General features: G+C 38.9%; 1 protein-coding gene and 3 pseudogenes across 1 annotated transcript in view; 3 read left to right on the plus strand and 1 right to left on the minus strand.

Moving 5' to 3' along the window:
• Positions 1 to 21,990, minus strand: part of LOC146450379 (transducin beta-like protein 3) — a 223,702-nt gene that overhangs the window by 94,733 nt on the left and 106,979 nt on the right. The window lies entirely within an intron of this gene.
• LOC146450389 (uncharacterized) overlaps positions 1 to 21,990 on the plus strand; it is a 286,459-nt pseudogene that overhangs the window by 2,878 nt on the left and 261,591 nt on the right.
• Positions 2,754 to 3,793, plus strand: LOC146450390 (uncharacterized; annotated as a pseudogene).
• Positions 4,885 to 5,545, plus strand: LOC146450391 (uncharacterized; annotated as a pseudogene).

Here is a 21,990-nt window from a genome sequence, read left to right on the forward strand (position 1 = left end):
TTGGCGGGTTGGGGGAAAGGATTTGAAGGTGTGCGATGCATAACCCCACCCAAAGTTTTTAGAGAGTGCCCCCCCCCCCTTCAGTCAACCTTACTCTGTATTTTTCCCAGAAAGCAGATGTTCACGCAATGTGAATTGTTTCCTAGTTAAAAGCCTTTCAATAAAATCTTCCTCTTGCTCACCAGGGTCTATTCCAGTGGGACAGAAAGCGACGAGGATATACCAAACACGATCAAAAAACAACGGAAATACGACCCAGATATGTGGGAAAGCGCCCCAGTACACGACGTCACCTAGTTGCCCAAAGGTATCGATGGTTTCGTTGTTTACAACATAGTCAACATCAGCACCGGTACAAATAAAAGAGCAGCACTCGCCACTGATGGAAGAAAATGGAAAAAAAGTACTGTCACTCATTGGAAAAAATGCGGTCCTATGCGATATGCTAACTGCTATGGATCGTATAGATACAAAAATGACAAATGCCCATTTAGAACGGAGTATGGAGTTATAAACAAAACTCAGTTCAAACGTAATCAATACGGCGAGGAAATTTGCCAAATCTGTGAAAGAGTGGGTGAATATGCACCTTGCACCGCACAGCGATACATAAGGAAAGGCAAAAGGAGCGTGAAGGTATTCCACCTTGGTACCCACACATGCCCGCTATTACAAGACAAGTGAAAGAAATGTTCCAAAAAAATCCGAATTTAACACCAAGTGAAATACAATCATTATAAGTAATGTCGTCTTTAAGAAAAGGAGAAGACTGGGAAACGGTAGAAAGTACAGCGGCAAAGATAGTGGACAGAAAGTGGATTTCGAACCAGAAACAAAACGCCAAGAAAGAAATTCACCCCAGTGGCGAAAACTTCGAGGCTGTTGTTACATTTAAATTATATTGCGACGCAAAAGACAATCTTCTAGTCTATGAGGTCAATGACAGTCGTGGTAATCTGGACATGCCGTCTTTTGTCTTTAAGATGAGCCGCGAAAGAATGGATATTGCCATGAAGATGAACAAGGATGGGGACCATTTTCTGCGGGAAGAGTATTGCTACTTTGATGGCAAAGTAAAGCGCTGTCGAAATATCGTCACCTTGACAGCAAGCACTTATCATTCCCTTCTCAAGAAACAGATACCCCTAGCCATCATGGAGACACAAAGAGAAAATTCCCAAAATGTAGAACTGTTCTGGACTCTTTTCCAGGAAGCTTATAAAGTTGTTGCTGGTGATGACATATGTCTTTCAATCCGAAAGGCTGGTGTACAGATATGGCTGGTGTCAACATGAACGGTTTACAAAAGGTGTTTGGAGACAACGTTCTTACACGCATCAAAACATGCGAATTTCATTTCAAAGAAAGCAGAAACAAAATGGCAAAGAAACTTGATGAAGATGACGGAAAGGTTTTCAAGGAGCTTTGCGATCAAATGCTAGCTTCCAGCTTGGAGACAAGCTATTTAAATGCCAAAAAAACCCTGAAAGAATTTATTCAAGAAAAGACAGAGCGTCAATTTCTGAGTTCCTGGATGAAGTGGTGGGACAGTTGACGAGTATTTATTTTTGGTTTCATGAATAGATTACTGTATTAAATCTATTTTTGATTTGTTCGGGACAGCCTTTATAATAGACTGGTCTGGTCGGAAAAGAGTCGTAATGGTCACGCAACGACATCACGCTAGGTTGTCACGCCAGGTGGGACAACATGTTACATAAACAATACATGAAAGGGATGCCTACATAAACAAAGAATCAAATTTCAGAATTGGCAGAAAGGGACAGGAGGGTAAGCTGAATCGATTACGAGGGGATAGACTTGAGCTCGCGATGCTTGAGGAATAGGTGCAGTTGTCAGCAAAGTTGCACATACTTTACTGAAATCATCCCTTCCCCTGAAGAGTTAGTGGGAATTTTCCTTAGGTTGATAGACCCACCAGATTCCCAAAATGGCTTTGCAGTTTTACCATACATCAAAGGCGTCACTTTACCACTTACAAGAATTTTTAACAAGAACGGCATCCGAGTCACCACCAGACCGGTCAAGACCCTGCAACAAGAATTTGTGTCTCCTAAATCTAGACCCCCATCAGATCGGCAAACGAACATTGTCTATAAAATCCCCTGTGCGGACTGCACATGGAGTTACATTGGAGAAACGAGCAGATGTTCACACACTAGAAAAAAGGAACATATTCGAAACACCAAAGTTTTTAAAAGTGGTTCCAACGTTGCCAGCCATGCGTGGCTCGAAGGCCACACTATTGATTTCGAGAATGCACGTGTCATCGACAGAGGCAATTCACGCGTAAGAAAAACGCTGGAATCTTGGCACACTGCGATAAATAGCCAGGCAGACAATAATGCTAAACATCTGCCAAGACAATACTCAATTTTATTATAACTTTATTCATGTCATCAATATTTTTTCTTCACAGTAGTATTTCCCTTATATTATTGTATTTATTCAAATTTGTTCGTTATTTTTTTTCTCACCTCTCTGTATATATATTTCTGCCTTCGCTTTTTACATCTCACTTTTTAAAGATTGCAGACTGGCAATCGAAAGCTTAGTGTTTTTAAACTTTTAACCAGAGAACGTTTTTAGAAATTCTTTTTATATATTTTTATTCCATATTTGTTTTTGTTCCGAGAGGGATTTTTTTTATTTTTTTCCTAAGTAGTATGAAACACATGATCACATGACCACAAATGCACTTTTTCCATTCTGCCATTTTGGCCTTCGGTCACATGGAGGAAGAACTGTCCACTGCTTGTCATGCAGCCGCGGATGCCTTAGAGATTTTAAGAAATTTGAGACCTGGTTTTATGAGAAATGTTATACCTCGGATGAATTCAATGGCAGTCTCTGACAGTCAGCCGAACAACGGGGATCGTCAGGTGAAGAACGGGGAACTGCAGTTGAATGAATGGCTCGAACCAAGCTAGTAGGAAAAGCACTAGTCGAAGACCAGCAAGGTCAAAGCAGACCATTAAGTCGACCAAAGGCCGCCCATCCAAGAAACTTGTTTTCAAGGATCTAGACCTTATTTCCAGTCCCAAAATCAACAAAGTACCTACACACACAAGCCGACTTCAGTAAGAAGAGAGAGAACTTGTCTGCCACGAGTTTCCCTTTGACAAGAGCTGGGATGCAAATTACCTCAAAGCTGCTATACTGAGTAGATTTCCAAAGCTGTTGCTATTTGAACATGTCAAGGTGGGTAACTTTCCACTTGTGTTATAAGCTTAAACATTGTTCTAGGTTTAATGCAATAATAATATTATCGTTGCTGTTCAGTTTGTGCATTTGTTGTGGCTGCACTATTTTGAATACCCATTTATACTATTTTGCCAACAATTTACCCACACAAAAGGATACCTGCAGTGACCCGCGTAATGGACGTAGAAGTTGTTGGGTTATTCAAACTTACTCTGGTACTGCCCTGCTCTCACCCCCTCATTTATTGTATAATTTCTCCTTGCTTGTGACATAAGCTTAACTTAATTACTCTTTCATTCAATTTACCCTTGACTTTTGCAAAACGCCCGCAAGTAACATGTTTTTCTTAACCTAGCCATGTTATGGAAAGCTAATAACTCCTAAGTTGGCAGATGGCATAACTCTGGATGCAGAAAGAGTGACCAGGATGGCTGGTCAAGGAGCTGTTTATGTAAGATCACTGATGCCTTTGGAATCTGAAGATGAGGTTGAAACTGCAGAGGAGCTAGAGAATTCAGTATTACATAGCAGTCCAAGGTGGAATTTTTCGTGTGAATTTTTGCAATGAACAAGATAAAACCTGTATAGATTTCTTTTAGCTTTTTGGCCTCACTGCAAATGCTTTTGTGAATTTTATGTGGTAGCTTCCCAATGCAGTGGAATAACCTTGTATATGATAGACTGGCATCCCAGCTCGTGCTACTAGACATGAAAATGGCTTTTTGTTGGAAACATTATCCGGTTTGTCTCCAAACAGATTTGTCTATTTATTTATTGGTTTGTTTGCTCAGATATTTATTCAATCCTTTAGCAGGACACAAATTGATTTGGTCATTGCAATTCTCAAGGATTGAGTCAGCATAGCGCTAGTTACAGCAGATTCCCCCAAAAAAAGACAGGCAAGGAACGCTCAGATATTTATTCAATCCTTTAGGAGGACACAAATTGATTTGGTCATTGCAATTGTCAAGGATTGAGTCAGCATAGCGCTAGTTACAGCAGATTCCCCCCAAAAAAGACAGGCAAGGAACGTTTGAGACAGAAGGACTGGTAGGTATTGACAGGTTCAATATCCTTTCACCAAAATTCTACCAACAGCAACCCATTCGTCCCTTTGACAGTCATGTCTTTCAAATGGTACACGCTCATTTTTTCCAACAAAAAGGGAATCATATGTTTCTTACCAAAAAGGAGAGAAAACATCTCTAAGCAACCCAACACCTCTGCCCATTTCTTCAACTACCCTAGCATCAATAATGATTATCTCTATGTCTGGACTCATAATTAACGGATCTCTGAATAAGTTAACCAAATCCTTCTTAATATTTAACCTGTGCACTCGGGTGATACGTTTTGGTAGCAGTTGAGGTACAGGTACATGCTCAGATGATGCATGAACAATATCAGAGTTACTGACTAAAACAAGTGCATTTACTGGAACAGGTAGCTCAGATGATGCCAAAACAATATCGAGTTACTGCCTGTCTCTACATCATTCAACTCTGTATTTTGGTGTGATGTTTCTCCTTCAGTTGGAAATGGTACACAATAAGGTTGTGCAGATACCTGGTAGTGGTGGGGCACCAGTAACACTAAAAGAAATATGAACTTGTCACAAACCATAAAAGAGTCATCTAAGTGGCAATGACGTAACATACTATGAAGTGTTCATCTTTACCCAAATATCCACAATCACATGGAGATTACATTTAGGTAGATGAAAAATGATTGATTTACAAGTGCCTTGCTGGTGATATGAAGTGGGAAGACGAAGATGAAATGTCCCAGATTTTAGAAATACTTAGTAACTATGACTGTCGAATTATGGTAAATTCTGATAATGTCATTCCAGTTATTGAAGAAATAGCCCATAAGGAGCTACTGCAGAAGCCACAGTATATTGCAGAGTGCTTGAAGGATATAGTTTTCACACTCCTTCCTAGTTTTCCTGATTTTACAGCACTTTCCAAAAGGTATGAATTGTTAATACCATCCACAAGCAAAATCCTTAGTTGCCTAGAGGCAAACCCTGAGAGTTATGGGGAAAGGGATAGCCTTCAGTTTCTCAAATGGTATATTAAGGGCTTGGACACACCTCAGAAATTATCAAAGTTTGTATGGTTTTTCAGTGGCTCAGAGGTAATGCTTTTTGAAACAATCCAAGTAAATTTTACCAACTTATCCGGTTTGGGTTACCGACCTATTGCCCACACCTGTAATACTGTTGTACCTATCCTTGACTTATCATTCCTTTCCTGAACTTAGAGGGGAGTTCAGTGCAATACTTGCATCAGATTATTGAGAAATGGATATTGCGTAATATGCCTTGTGACGAAATGAAGACCATTATATAGATAAATTATATCAGAAAAAAGTTGAAGGTATAATAGTAAGATCCCGTGCACGATGGAATGAACATGGGGAAAAGAACTCCAAGTACTTCTTCAATCTAGAGAAACGAAATCATATCAAGAAACATAAGAAAACTTCGTATGAGTGGTGTTATTACTGATCCATTTGAAATTTTGGAAGCAGAAAAGAATTTTTATGAAAATCTTTATAAATCCAGACATAAGCAGTGTGAACAAAATGGATCTTCTTTTAGCTTTGAAAACTTGGAAATACTGACACTTTCAAATTAATCTAGGCAACTTGGTGAGGGTATAATTAGCCTGTAAGAATGCACCAAGGTGCTAAACTCCTTTCCTTCAAATAAAGTTCCTGGATATGATGGGCTACCTGTAGAATCTTACAAAACATTTTGGAATTTAGTTGGAAATATCTTAGTGGATTGTCTCAATGAGTCATTTGTGAAAGGGGAAAAGAGCTCATCGCAAAAACAGGCACTTATTTTTTTTTAACAATTTTTATTTGCATACATGACATGAGATTTACAAAACTGAGCACTATTAACATATTAACATTACTTACAATACACAGAGTTTTAACCGAAATGACTATATCTACATTGTTAACAATACTTACTATACTTACACAACTAAAAGTGCTTACAATGTTAACACTACTTACAGGAATAACGCTATGTCTTTTAGTGAACACTTTTTCTTATTTTTACTAACAAAACATTACTTTACATCAAATACAATTTTTACAAATTTTACAGTGATTCCGTACAAAATGATCAAGCTAGAAAGCAACTGCTAAAGATTCTTACTAAATTAAAAGAAAAAAATATATATTTATATAAAGTATTTTTTAAGAAATATTAACTGCCCATCTAAGTCTAAAATTTGACAAACACTTATTAGCGACAGCAATCTGTTGTAGAGTCTGAATTTTATTGGAAAGTCGTAAAAGGAAGCTCTGGAAACTCAGTACACCCCCGCCTTTGCATGTACAGAAGATGTGGTATTTTGCCATGAGTATTAAGTAGTTTAAAGCCTGCCAATAAGAAGATTTTTCGAAAAAGCCGTAAAGTATATTACTTTGATTTAAAGAAAGCTTAACATGGGCTTTTTGTAGCCACCAGTCTTGAAATGTAATCCAGAAGGAGTGCACTTCGGTGCAGAGGACGAACAAGTGGTATAAGGTTTGTCTCTCATTTTTGCACAGAGGACAGATGTCGCTTTCGGCTATTCCATCACGGTGTAAGCTAAATTGGGTGGGTAGTATGTTATGTATAATTTTATACTGAAACATCACTAGTTTGACTTCTTTTGTAATTTTAAACGGTAACTGGTATACTTTGTCAAGTGTTTTTTCGGTAAAGCTATGTCTCAAAATTTTATTCTGGGAGGTTGGTGGTTCAAATGTATCTATTAAGATTGACGAGTAGATAGAGCTAGTGGACAAGTTTGTCACGGAGTTTTCTTCAGCGTTGGTATGATTCTGCGGAGTTATTGTTTTTTCCACAAAGATGGAATGGCATCTAACAAACCATAAAATGTTGTAAAGGGCAACTGTACGTTATACACTCTTAAACTCAGAGTAGCTGCAGAGAGATTTTCGTGTCTGTTAAATAAATCACATACGTAGACGATATTGTGGGAAAACCATCTTTTGTACAAAACCCGTTTCTTATCAATTAAAATATTGCGATTGTTCCAAAGAATTTCATTTTTAAAGTCTACCTTATTTTTCTTTGACTTTTTGAAGTCATGCCAATACAACAGAATTGAACGGTAGAAGGGGGAAAGGTTTTCCAGCAGCGAGAGCATCTTAGGATCGTAATTGCATCTGGTTAAGAAAAAGAGGTTACCATGTTGTTGGACCATAACATCAGGAATAATTTTCCAAGAGAAGGGTACCAGTTTAGGATATCAGGTCCAAAACTGAAAACGAAAATGGCAGCTTTGAGGTAAGGCCATTCAATCGAGTCAAAAGCTTTTTTAAAATCTAGAAATATAGCGATCCCTTTTTTTCATGTCAAGTTTGTATGCTCTATTATGTCTTGTATTAGCCGAACATTTTCACCAATGTAACGGCTCTTCACATAACCAGTATGATCAGGGTTGATAATGCTTGGAAAAACCTTTTCAAGTCTTTTAGCGATGGCTTTAGTGACGATTTTATAATCAACATTTAGGAGCAATATAGGCCGCAAGTTCTCTAACAAAGTTTTGTCTTTAAATTTTTTGAGGATAAGTGAGATAATACCTCTCCTTTGGGATACAGACAGCTTTCGAGATTGGAACAGAAAATTAAAACTTTCCGTCATTTCTCTATTGATTTCAGGCCAGAAAAAGCGATAAAATTCAGCAGGAAATCCGTCAGTACCAGCAGTTTTTCCCACTTTAAAATCCTTAAGAGCGTTATGGCATTCTTCAGAGGTGATTTGACCTTCACAGGATAGCCTTTCATCTTCGTTTAAAGGAATAAATGTTTTCTAGATTTAAGAAGGGGGAATTTTTTAACTTTTCAGCGTCTATGTTCTTGGTTTTGTAAAGAGATTCATAGAAGCATTTTTCTTTATCTAGAATGTTGAATTGATCTTCTGTGTACACGTTTTCAGTAATTGTTAATCTTGCTATTGCCTTATTGGTGTAATTTCGTTTTTCGAGGGAATAGAAGTATTTTGTATTGCGCTCACCATCCTTGTGCCATCTCACTTTACTTCTGAGGATCGCACCTTTTGTCCTATATGTCATAATTTTTTTCAGACGAGATTTTTCTACTTGCAATTCATGTATGATGTTTTTGTTGTGTGGTTTTTCCTCAGCTTGTCCTTGCAGCAAGTTTACCTTTTTCTGCAGAGAAATTTCTTTTTCCCTTAACATTTTCGCTTTCCTCTTTGAGTATTGTACCGTAAATCCTCTCATTTCCATTTTAATAAATCCCACTTTAAGCCTAAACCGGGTAAATCAACATACTTCGCCTTAAAACGTTGAAGACTTTCTCGTAAAGCTGCGATGTAAGTCTCGTCTGTGAACAGTGAAGTATTAAATTTCGAAAACCGGGACCTTTCTTCTGAGCTGATGCTTCTGATTGCAGGTGAATAGATACAGCTGAATGATCGCTTTCAGGAGCCCATAAAATTTCACACTTCTTTGTCAAAGCGCAAAACTCTTTGGAAATTAAGAAGTAATCTAACCGGCTTTGTATTTTTAAGGATTTATTTCTCCAAGTGAAACGAGATAGGTTAGGATTTGTACTTCACCAAATATCGCACAAGTTGTACGAATCACAAAGGGTTTCAATTTGTTTTATGACAGACGCTTTTCTTGTAGCAGGGTTTCCACCGGTCTTATCTTTCTGGGAGAGTGGACGATTAAAATCGCCACCAATTATTATACTCTCTCGGGCTTTTAGAGATTGTCATTTTGTCAAGATTTTCATTCAACGGGTTATCAACTGGTTCAATATAGAAAACAGGATCAAGTTCAATCCGTCTAGCGAAGAAAGACTGTTCGGCATCCTCTCGGGCCTACATGAAAAGGTACTAGTAAGGAAATTCAATTATACCATGTTATTTATTAGATACTATATTTACGCCAACAAACTACACAACAAACCAATCCTCCTCCAAGACTTCGTTGATAAAATGATAATTAAATACAGAATTGAAATGCTATAAAATCGAAATGAAAAAGAACTCCTCTGACTTGATCAATGGAACTTATTACCTCTTGCGTTGTTTCCTTTTTTTTTTTTGCTGTTTATGTGGGCGTGTGTGTCTGTGCGTGTGATGTATTAGAATTGTAAGTAGTGTAACCATTGTAATTATTAGTAGTACAGGTATTGTATGGATGGTATTGATAGTATAGCTAACATTGTAAGTAGTACAAGTTTAGTGAATATTGTTAGTAGTATTTAGTATCAGTAGTGTTTAAAACTGTTAACATTTAATATATGTCTGTAAGGCAAATAAAAAAAAACTCTCTAGGGCAAACTCCTGTAATTGGTGGTTTAGCTTTGTGAAGAAATTTACCTGTTGATTAGCGTCATTTGGCGCGTAAACATTAACAAGAACAAGCGGAGTGTTGTCTCTTAGTAATTTCAAGATAATAAACCTCCCTCTTTGGTCAGAAATACGCTTTTCTACCTTAAGATCTAAAGAAGGATTAATTAGAATCATCACACCTTTACTATGGCTTGTTCCGTCGCTGAAAAACACCTTGCCTCCCCATTCATTTTCCCATGTGGATGTGCATAAATTAGTGCTGTAGCACTCCTGCAGGAATATGAAATCTTGTTTTTGTTTATGTGACCACCGAAAAAGCAAACGACGTTTAAGAGACTTGTTTAGACCTCTGACATTTAATGACAGGCATTTTAAATCAAGGGAATTAAAATCAACGATTTTTTCTGAAGTTGCGAGCAACAGGCGCAGGTGACGAAGAACGCAAAGCTTCCAAAGGAAATTTTTTGCAAGCAGTTTTTTTCGGTAACTAAAAATTCAATAAAGCAATCGCATAAATAGGGAAACGATGAAAGCACCAGTAGCAAGAATCTTATCGTATAATAAAGTACAAAACAAACATGAACATAAATAACACAGCAACTTACATACAGACTAATCCTCACAAACATATCAAACTACAATGAAACCTTGATCAGTGTCCGGAAATAGCCAAAGCGGGTTCCAGGTTAAAATCTGGGCAGAAGCAACCATAAATTTCTGTTGATGGAAATTAAGGGGCGGTGGGACGAAAATCATGTGGAATGTTAGTAACATTGAAAGCTTCTTTGTTGATGTAGAGGATTCGGTTGATAACTTTAGCATCACATCCTTGTTCTTTTGCAGCATACATGGCTTGAATCAAAGTTTTTCTCTCTTCTTGGATCGCTCTCGCATAATCTTTCGTAATATAAGCATCTTTGTAGTGTCGGGAATGCTTAAGACGGTTTTTAACAGCAAAAACCGCGTCTCTGTCTTCCTTCACGACGAACCTTGCAATGATGGCGCGAGGGCGTGGCGAACTGTTGATATCACTGTTTCGCGACGGTGGTTTTCCGACACAATGCACAGCATGAAATCTTTTGTCTTGTGGGTCTATCTTTAGCTCATTGTCGATTATATTGTAGACTATATCAGCACAATTTTCGTCAGCCTCTTCCGGGATGTTCATGGACCTTAAGTTTTCTCTCCTTGTGTAATCTTCTAGGGCAACGAGACTTTCTTGTGTTCTTTGCTGTGACGTTTTCAGTAGTGCAGTTTCAGCTTGTGATTTAGCAAGCTCCTCTTTTAATAACTTGATTCCCCGTGACTGGCGGTCGAGCATTTCTTGATGTGTCCTTTTTGAGTCTTTGTGAGTCTTGAAGTCTTTCTGGACATCTTCAATCGTGGCCCACGCATTCTCAAGGGATTTTTCGATCTCTTTGATTGTACATTTGACACCTTCCATTTCTTGCATGAGTTCACATCTTAGGGTTGATACTTCAGTGTGCAGATTGTTAAAATTATCCTCCATTCTGCTTTCTATAGCACTAAGTTTGTCTAAGATGACTTTTAAGGACAGAGGTGAATCTGTGTCAACTTCATTGTCCATCTCACCGCGATTTCGCTTCAGTGTGGGTTGAGAGTTCGAACTTGAGCTTGATGAGCGTTGTGTCCATTTCGACATTCAGACACACGGTTAAGCTTTCATAAATAAGTCTCGTAAACTTCAAACTGCTGCCCAAGGTCCTCTGGATTAGTAAGAAGAACCCATGAAGGCTTTCCCGGCTAAGACATTACAGAGCGGAATAAACGTGTCTAGCAGCCATCTTACCTGCACCACTGACCAGGCACTTATTACGCTTATTGAGAAGAAGGATCAAGATCGTTGTCACCTGAAAAATTGGAGAAAATTTCATTACTCAACGTTGATGCAAAGATAGCTTCGAAAGCTATTGCCGAAAGAATGAAGCGACTACTGCCAAATTTGATAAATGGAAATCAATCTGGTTATATTCCGGGTAGACGTATCAATGAAAATATTCATTCCGTTCTGGATATATTAGATTACATGAAAGATAAAAACTTGCAAGGTCTTTTGATATTTATCGATTCTGAAAAAGCATTCGACAGTTTAGAATGGGACTTTCTAATTAAGTGTTTAAAACTTTTTAATTTCGGGCATGACTTCATAAGATGGGTCAATATTTTCTATTCAAATATTCAAAGCTGCACAATTAACAATGGGCTATGCGCTCACTATTTTAATATAGAACACTGTGTGAAAGAGGGTGACCCTCTCTCGCCATACCTTTTTGTAACTGCATTTGAAATATTGGCTATTGCTGTTAGAAACCAAGAAAACATTAAATGAATTAACATAAATGGTTTAGAAACTAAATAATCGTAATTTGCAGATGACACGGCTGTGGTGTTAACAGATTTGAATTCACCGCGTGCTTTGTTTAAACCACTTGAAAGTTTTTTTTAATTTTTAATTGTGTATTTTGAAAATAGTCACCAAAGGGAACATTTAGGTAAAATAAAATGAAATCTGAAATTTCCCATTCGTCGTGGGATTTTTTAAAATTTATGGTCAATAGCTCTTAACAATGACTTTTTTCATATTACGTTTCCGTACTGTTCACTAAATTGTTGTGTGACAGTTGAGGTAATTTGATTCCAATCTTTTATGTTGCTGTTCTGAAAATCCCCCCCCTCCCCAATGAACTGATTAACTTTCTCTTAATTTCAATTTTAATTTCTTTCCCATTTTGTCGTGTTCGTGTCTCCTCCGTTAACCATGGATGACAAAGTAAGACAAGGGTGTCTAATACCATAAGACCCCTCTATTTATCTGTCATAGAACTGCAGAAGGTTTTCTGTGGAACGATCTGCCGGTAACAGAAAAGGATTTTTTTTTTATTCCTAGCACAATAATTATTGTTTCAGATAAAACCATTCTAACGTGCATTGTACATTGCTCAACGTCAACCGGAAAGACCTTTGAAAATCCTGGACACTGGCATTGCCCTAATTGCTTACACTTGAGCTAAACACGGAATGCAATGGTTGTTCGCTTCAACAGCCATTTCAATGTGACAGTGGCTGAAGCGGAGACTTCTGCCACTGAAAAGCTAAAAAAATAAGGACAAATTGAGAAACGAGCAAGGAACCCCAAGGAGAATTGTCAGGAGGGAAACTTGTTTGTTCCCAATGCCACAAAAGCAATCCAAATAAGAAAGCATTGCAGAAGTGGTCATCCAACATTCAAGTGTGTACAAGTGTGCAATTTGCACGGCCATTTGAAATTCCAGTGTCACTTCATGACCACTCCCCTGAAGAGATAGGTGGAGGCTGCTTAAAGTGGTTCAACGAAAAGAGGAAACAGATGTGTTTGGATCACAGAGGGAAAGCTAAAGAAGACGGCTGTCCTCTATTTGTTCGATTTTTCAAGTGATGATAATAGAATTCATTCTCGCTGAAACGTGTATCTTTCAGTTTTTGATGGCGGTGTACACTACTGGTCACTCTTAGGTCATGTTGTGGTTACATTCCACTCAAAAACTGCAAAATGGTCATGTTGATGTTGCAGAACAAAAGTTGCCTTCATCCTTAAAGCCATATCGAAATGCTTTCTCTACATGGAAGAAAGGGTGCTGCTATAGGACACTTTGGAGAAAAGTGACCAGGAATTCGTCAAGGAGCAAATTGATGAGGATGCTTATGACGTTGAAGTGTTCCACAGCCAAGGTCAGCAGTCGGGTCCTTTTTATCCTCCATTGGGTAAAGGGTTAACCGACATGATCGGTTCAGCTGTGGAAATTCTCTGGGTGACCCGTACCAAATAACTGGATAAGCCATGATGATAGATGTGATGAACGTGAAAACAGATATTCCATTTCGCTGTTTTTTCAGTGATTATGTAACCGTAAAACAATGCATCAAGCGAGATGCAGACCTTCACAAATCAAACATAAGCATTATATTTAAATACAAATACAGCATACTGGCATGCAAATTTTGGGTGTAATGCGAACCAATTTACGCTGCTTCATTGTTTCCCATAAGCTTCCTTTGTCGTAGACCAACTGGCCATCATGCCATTTTAATTGGTATCTTTAGGAGATGGTTACAAACGCCCTTATATATGTCACAATTATGAATATTATCTAAGCATTAAGTATTCAGTATCTATTAATTCCGTAGGTCAAAACTCTTCAAGTAATCTACCGCAGGTATGGCGTCCAGACTGTATTACACGCCTCAGATCAAAACTGGGAATTCCTGAAAATTTTCAGAAGCTTTTCATAAAAATTTGGGGGGCATCTGGTACGTAAAATAAATAGTCCTTTGAATTTATATTTAGGTTTATATATCACTACATTAATCGATTGATCAATGACCAAAGGAAGGAAAGAGCTGGAAGAGACAATGACAATTCAGTAAAAAAGCTCACAGACATTAATTTTCCAAGGTACTTTTTTATGGCATCTTTATTTTTTGATAATTTCAATATCCCAATAAATCGATTGAACTCACATAAATTTAAAAATAGAAAGACACAAAGACAATGAAACGAAAGTTCAATTTGCTTATTTGGTCATATAGTATTACTTTGTTCATGCCAGATATGTACGATTTTAAATATAATCATCATATTTCTCGGGGGATGGCATTCCGCTTCGTGTCCACACGTGGTGGTTCAACTGAGATGAGAAAGCCTGAGAGACTACGTGGACGTGCTGCGACTGCTTGCATTTGCACCCTCCGATATGTCACCACGTCTACCAGCGCACGCAAACCATACAATCCCACACTTCTTTAGACCACATGATAGCAGGTTGTTTTCACCATCGGAAAACAACATCAATCCAGCGAAGGAAGGAAGGCTGGTTCAACACTTGCCTTGGGTTAAAGGTGCTTCTCTCCCGAAAGCACTTTGATTTGGCTCTGAGTTAAATGAAGACAATGTTCATCCAGTTACTGGCATATCAAATCGGTACTCTCTGTGGGATCACTTTCACGAAATAAAGTCATCTTGTCCAACAGATTTGTTGTGATGTGTGACTCTGGTTTCCGAGCTTAGTGCAATCAACACTTATGTCCAGGATTGATATTGTTAGCAAAAATTTGCTAGCAAATTATTTTCGCAATTAAAGCAAAAAGACACTGTTATGACGACATCATAATGGGATTTTAAGGCAAGGCATTTGACAATGGTTTGCAGGCCAAGGCGGCAGGGTCCAAGTCTTTCTTATTTCCAGCCAATCAGAATTTAGGGCATTCCGGACTATATCATTCTTAGGGGCACTTCTCAATGTGCTCCCCCCCCTTTCGATCGCTCACCATCACGTCGTTCACATCGCTGGTTTGAACCAATTTTCAGCATCTTTTAGGCAAGTACCCTCTCTTCCTTTTATCTTTCCTTTTATTCAATGGCTGAGCCTCGTGATCTAGTTCTGGGCGATTCTTTTATTCGCTGTTTGCCCCTTTTCCTGTCCCATAAATCTTACGCATTGATTTCAAGTTATCTCACTGCGTCTTTATAAAATGGCACGGAGTTGGTGGCCATACGGTTTCCAAAACGCTACATCTTGACTTGAATGTTATCGAGTCCTTTCGACCGGAGATAGTTATAATGCAGTTGGGTTCCAATGATTTAACAAACACCGACCCTTTACATGCTGGCTCAGCTATTGAAGATTTTTCTAGGCTCTTGCATGACACCTACGGTGTTAAGGTTATCTGCGTGTGCCAGACTATCATGTGCCAGAGTGCAGTGATTTTTAATTGTAAGGCCACGCTGTTAACGAAATACCTTCGGGTAGTTTTAGAGCCTGTACCTTATGCTATCTTTTGGGGCCAGAGGGGGTTTTGGCGCCCGACTCTGAACTTTTACACACGTGATGGTGTGCATCTCAATTCCTTGGGTCAGGAAAAATACCATCATAGTCTTAGGGAAGCAATCCTAAGGTCCATGAGCCTGTTCAGTTCAATCTCGTCTTGTTGAATTTTCAACATTTCATTTCATTTCCCAGTCGAGCCTTTTAAAGTTTATGTACTTGCCTAGCCATGCCTTTGTTTTAGTGACAGCCGTTTATGTTACTGATTTGCCGCCTTTATTTAATTGGGCGCATTCTATTTTGGCTGCACTCATTGTCCTTACAGTTCTACAGAACTGTTGTTTGCCTTCCATGCGTAACAGTTTGTATTTGCTGGTGTTGGCATAATCCATACCTTGTATCTTGGTAAATATTATGAGTGTGCAATCCTATTCTACCGCCATTAGTTGGGAGTGTCCTCAATGCACTTGGATATTCTTTTCCCAGGCATTCATGTCACTCAATTCTTGCTACATAGCTCGCCATTTGACTTTCAGCAGAGTTCGGTTATTCATTACCATTATGTGTGCGCAGCTTAGCCACATTACCATTTGTTAACCAAAAAAACAAAACTCAAAGAAAAATAAACATCCCGACTCAGACCTTTGATTAATTTGCTCCTCTTTGACTCATACCGTTTGGATATCTTATCTTCTCTTAGCGGAGACATATCGCATTTAGCCTTATCTTAACTTAATTACTTTTACTTATCTAAGTTATGCCTCCTAAGCCAACGCGAACACGCGAAGTTCTGCAAAGCGGGCACATGTAACAGAACTGATCGAAACCTGCCCTGGACAGAGTGATCAACAACAACCCTCCACAGAGGAGCCTCTCATGGCCGTCAACATGCAGGCCCTCTCGGCCTCCATTTCTACCATAGTTCAGCAAGCTGTCGCAGAGGCAATGAATGCGCAATGGGCAGTCGCACCCAGCCAGGAGACACAGTCCTCCACGGACCAGTCAGTGGCCAATATAGTCAACGCATCTTTGGCCGAGATCACCCAAAGTACTCCATTGCGTAGTGAAAATGTTGTCACCTGGGTTGGACTCGCCGGCTTTGAAACAAATTTTTTCTAGCGTGGTTGTTTCTCTTAGCAGTCGGGTGAGTTAAAAAGTTAAAAAGATCCAAACTATCAACCAGTGGCTCTCTGCATTTATTAGTTTTGTTGCGATCTTTTCAGATAAACTACCCACAGACACACCCAAGCTGATGAAATATTGTGAAATCGTCCACGACATCGTGCAAAACCAGGTGACTGGTTGTATTATGATGAACAATTTCGTTTCATAAGGCAATCACCCTCTGCACAATACCTATGGGACGCTAGTCACTGAAAACTTTGGCTGAAGGCTGTGACAAATTTTCGTCCGAAAACCCAATTTTCCTTGGACAAGGGATCACTACGCTCCCACTCCCAGTCCTTTCCAAGAGGCACATTGCTGGCGTTTCCATGCGGGGAAGGTGTGCGACGGGTGCCGTTTCAAACACATTTGCTATAAGTGTGGCTCGAAACACCCTGCTGCAAGTGTTCCTCCAGCTAACCTAAAACACACCCCGTTAAAGCAGGCATTTCAACTGTTGCTGCAAAGCCAGTAACACCCGTAAAGGAAATTGGCCGACCCCCATCCGTGACACCTACTCGGTTTTCTCAGACAACGGCTCTTCAATGTCCTGCATAGGGAAAGACTTGCTCTAACTGGGAGTACCCCCTGATCCTCTGATCCAATCAAACTGATCACCAACCATGTTAGTCCAATGTCCGGATTTAATCTCTGGGTCACTCGCTCTGATATTCAATCAATCCATCGATACTGGAATTTTTCCCGGTGAATGGAAGAACGCAAGAATTACGCCTCTTTTTAAGAAATCAGGAAGTAGGAATGATCCTTCTAATTATCAACCGATATCGATTATCCCGGTTGTGGCCAAGGTTTTCGAGCAAATTATTGGTGATCAGTCGTATCATTACCTAAATGAAAACCACCTTCTTAATGGACACCAATCCAGTTTTCGCTCACTTCATTTTATGGTTACTCCATTGATCGAAGCGACTGATAACTGGTCTTTAAACATCGATCATGGCTTTATTAATGCCGTTGTATTTTTAGATCTTTAGAAGGCTTTCGATACTGTAGACCACGCTATTCTTCTTTCAAAATTACAAGCTTATGGTATCCAGGGTTCCACAAACCAACGGTTCTGCTCTTATTTAAAAAACCATACCCAAACGTGTCTTGTGAACGGGAATAAATCGTCCAAAATGTTCCTTCGCTGTGGTGTTCCACAGGGAACGATTCTTGGGCCCCTTTAATTCTATTATATATGGATGATTTGCCTAATTGCCTCCAGCATTCCCAACCTATGATGTACGTCGATGACACTAGTATTACTTTGCTGGTAGTGATGTTGATGAAATAAATAGTTGTAGGAGAGAACTCCTGTGTGGCTTGCAGCCAACAAACTAACTTTAAATATGACGAAGACAGAATTCTTTCTGATTGGTTCCAAGCAAAGGCTTCTAAATTTTACAGCGAATCCTACTGCTAATACCAATCAGTTTCCGATTGAAAGAGTCTTGACTGTTAAATCCTTAGGTGTACACATGAAAATCTTACTTGGGAGTGTCATATTAATGAGCTTTCTAAAAAGATTGCTTCGGGTATTAGCGCTAATAAATACCTTAGGTATTCGGTCCCATATAAGACTTTACTTTCCGAACTTTCTTAATGCAGTTTGGCGTGGGGATCCTGTTCTAACAGTCTTTCTCAAAAGTTGCAAAAATTACAAAATTGCGCAGCACTCGTCTTAACATTTTCAAATTACAATTGTAGTACCGATGAATTGTTGCGGATGGTAAACTGGGTTATACTGGACCGTCAACCCTTTGTCACTAAATCAATAAAGATGTACAAGATTGTAAATAATATGGCGGAATATCTTAGTTCACGTTTTGTCTTCCATTCTGATACTTTAACTTATAACCTAAGAGATAGTGACGGTACGCTTGCTATCCCACAGCCCCGCACTAATTATTGTAAAAGAAGCCTGTCTTACAGCGGAGTTGTACTTTGAAATAGTCTGCCCTTAAATATTTGACAATAGCTGTCTCTAAATGAATTTAAATCTAAGCTGAAGAATTATGATTTTGACAGTAGTCTTATATAAATTTTATTTTGTTTTTATACACGGCTTCCTTGTAAAGCAAGTTTTTATCATTTCTCTTATTGTAGTAGCTATTTGCAACACCAATTTCGTTAGGTAGTTAGATCTTAAATTAAATATTGTATAGTCCTTAAGGAAACGCTGTGTCTAAATAAAGATTTTTACCTTTTTTTTACCTTATTCCTTACCCACGGATGGATCCAGGAATTTTAAATAGGGGGGGAGGGGGGGGTGCAAACTTTGATTCTGATATACTTATATTGAAACTTTTTTGCGGTTAATTACTTATCCCTTACACCACCGAGTCGCTCTCGTCAGCATATTTCACACATTCCATAAGATTTCCCGGTAGTGGTAAATTTGGTGTGAGCTGTTTCCAAAAGTATTGCCTTTCCTTTAACTCAGAAAGAAGTGAGGACGGTGTAGGTAAGTCGTGTTGCCAAAATTGTAGCTTTCCGCTAGCCTGCAGAACAGGTGTTATTATTTTTTTTGTGTTTTTTGTAGGCGAGTGGAGGCAACCGGGGAGCGCAAGTCACATGCAATGAGAGATCCCCTCTGGAATAAGATAAAAAACTTACCCAACAAACACTGCAAATGAAAAGACTTGCACCAGATCAGTAAGAATCAAAGGATATTTACCTGGAGAATTCCATTTCCTTTCCTAAGTACTAATTGATTGATGTGTTAAGGCTTAACAAATATCGCACAAATCGTCATATCTTGCAAGGTTATCAACATTGCTCTCTTATTGGAATTGTTTATGGAGGAAAGAAAAAGTTACTGAAGACTGGCCACTCAAACTTTTCTGATTTTGGAAAAGTAAGAATGACTTTTCTTATCCGCTCCAACTGGAACTGGTCTGGTCACGAGCAAATAGATTGCTTCGTGACAGTTTGATGATCTCGCATTCTTCAACTTCTACCAAGCAAGGCAAGATGGCTGTGTAAAATCATGATTGTAAGATTTCAAAGGGACGATCGTGGGATTATTTTGTCCCGGAACTGGACCAGAGCGTGAATTTTCGCTTAAAAAGCAGCAGCTCATTCTGGAGATCATGAACTTCTATTTTCTCTTGGTGCCGTGAAAGTGCGCAATTTGCAAATATTGACAATTACATTTCCCTGCAGTTTTTAATGATGAGTGAATTCCAATGAGGAAAATGATTGTCAAATTTTTTTTCCGAAATTTGCAGATTACGAAAGGAAAATTTCAAAAATATTAACATATAAGTTAAGGCATCAATATCAGCTGAAAACTAATACAGGCAATTTCCTTTGTTGATTGTTGAGCCATTTGTTTGATGCAGTGCGTTGCTACGTATTGAAAAAAAAAAATTATTTAAAATGAATAATATTATGAAATATTATTTCAGATACTCAGTTCCATTTAGACCCCCCAAAAAGCGCTTTCTTTAAAGGTTTAATCTCTGTTCGACCAAGAATTTTTAGCACTCTCAGAAACTCTGGAAAAAATTAAAGTTTGACAAAGCTGTACAGTGTGTTAACAAGAATCGAATATAAACATCCCAAAAATCAGAAATAAAATATATTGGAGAAGCGAACTAACTGACCAGTTTAGGGTTCGAAAAACAAATTGAGGCCCTAATTTCGGCAGCCGATCAAATTGTCAGGGAAAAAAAGCAACAGCTTAAATTAAAATTTACCAAATTTTTTGTCAACAAAAAGTGCGTGACATGTTATTTCGTCCAATACTATGGATAAAATGCACCTGAAATCAAGGTTGAAAGCGCTTCTGATTTTGTAGGTCCCAAACTTCAGTTTCGCTATTCGTGTTAAGGGGATGATAATGATTTCTTAGAACTATTTTCTTTCTCCATAAACCGCTGCACCGCTGCTTTTTGAGAAAACGATCATATGAAAAGTCAATAAACACACATGTTTATCTTTTGAATTTTATTACGTGCAAATCATTCTTCCTCTCTTGAGGTAATAAACGTATCGAGAAAGTTTGAGATAACTTAGAATCGGAGAAAAAGTATCCAAATAAGAGATTCTCGAAGTTGGTAGAATTTGAGCAGCGGGTAATTTGTCAACGTGTTACCGAAGTTAAGCATTTGCATTTTACCGCATTTCTCATCAGTAACGGCCGATTTTTTTTTAGGGGGGGTGGGTGGTCAATCTGGAAAACTATAAGGTGTTTGAATGTAAAAATATTGCCTTTCAACATCACTGACCGAAAGCAAAAAACAGCTAAAAAATGAAGGAAATTGGCTGACCCCCATCCGTGACGCCTGCCCGGTTTTCTCAGACAACAGCTCTTAAATGTCCTGCATAGGGAAAGACTTGCTCTAACTGTGGAATTCAAAACCACTTTGCGGTGGCCTGCAAAACCAAACCCTTTTCACCCGGTTCGGCACATCCTCTAAACCTCCCACACCGAGACATGTCCGCAAGCCAGTGCATGCAGTGGAGGATTCCAAATTTGATGAATATGTTGCTTGTGTCGACTTTAAGGTACAAGTCTGTGCTGTGGAAAATCCTGATCATAAAGACAAACTTCTTGCGGTAATGGCATTAAATGGTCATCGAGTCCTATTCCAACTGGACACTGGTGCGACAGTGAACATCTTACCTGCAGAATCTTTCAAAGAAGTATATGGTGAAGGCAGTCTATCCCTGCTTGACAATACAGAAGTAACTCTTGTTATGTACAACAAAACTGAGAAGCCGATTGGCAAGAAACGTGTCCAAGTTGTGAACCCCAGAATTAGAAGAAAATACAGTGTGGAATTCGTAGTTGTAAAAGGGAAAGGCAAGCCTCTGCTTGGTTCACAAGCCAGTGAGCAAATGCAACTCATCTCTGTGGTCCGACAAAACATCATGCCTATTCAATCTGAAAAACCATCACAGAGCAAAACACCACTTTAAACAGAATCTATTCTCAAATAATATACCGATGTCTTCAGAGGAGATCTCCACCTAGGAATTGACCTGAATGTACCACCAGTTCAACTCCCAACAAGAAAGGTGCCAATCGCCATTAAGAAAAGCTAAAAGAGAAACTGGATCATTTGGAAGGCCTTAATATCATCACACCAGTAAATGCTCCTACCTCCTGGATATCAGAAACTGTCTTCACCTTGAAGAAAATGGCAATGTCCGACTGTGTGTGGACCCCAAATCACTTAACCAAGCCCTTTAATGAAATCACTACCCGCTGCCGAGAATCGAGGATGTCCTTCCTGAGCTCTCAAACGCGAGATGCTTTACTGTGTTAGATGCCAAAAATGGGTTTTAGCTACGCAACTACATTTGGCACTCCATGGGGAAGATACAGATGGCTCCGAATGCCATTCGGCATCTCACCGGCCCCTGAAGAATTCCAGCGAAGACTGGATCAGGCATTAGCAGGGTTGA

This window comes from Pavona decussata, unplaced genomic scaffold, assembly GCF_977016875.1.
Source record: "Pavona decussata unplaced genomic scaffold, jaPavDecu1.1 SCAFFOLD_468, whole genome shotgun sequence".
In the NCBI taxonomy this organism is placed as follows: Eukaryota; Metazoa; Cnidaria; class Anthozoa; order Scleractinia; family Agariciidae; genus Pavona; species Pavona decussata.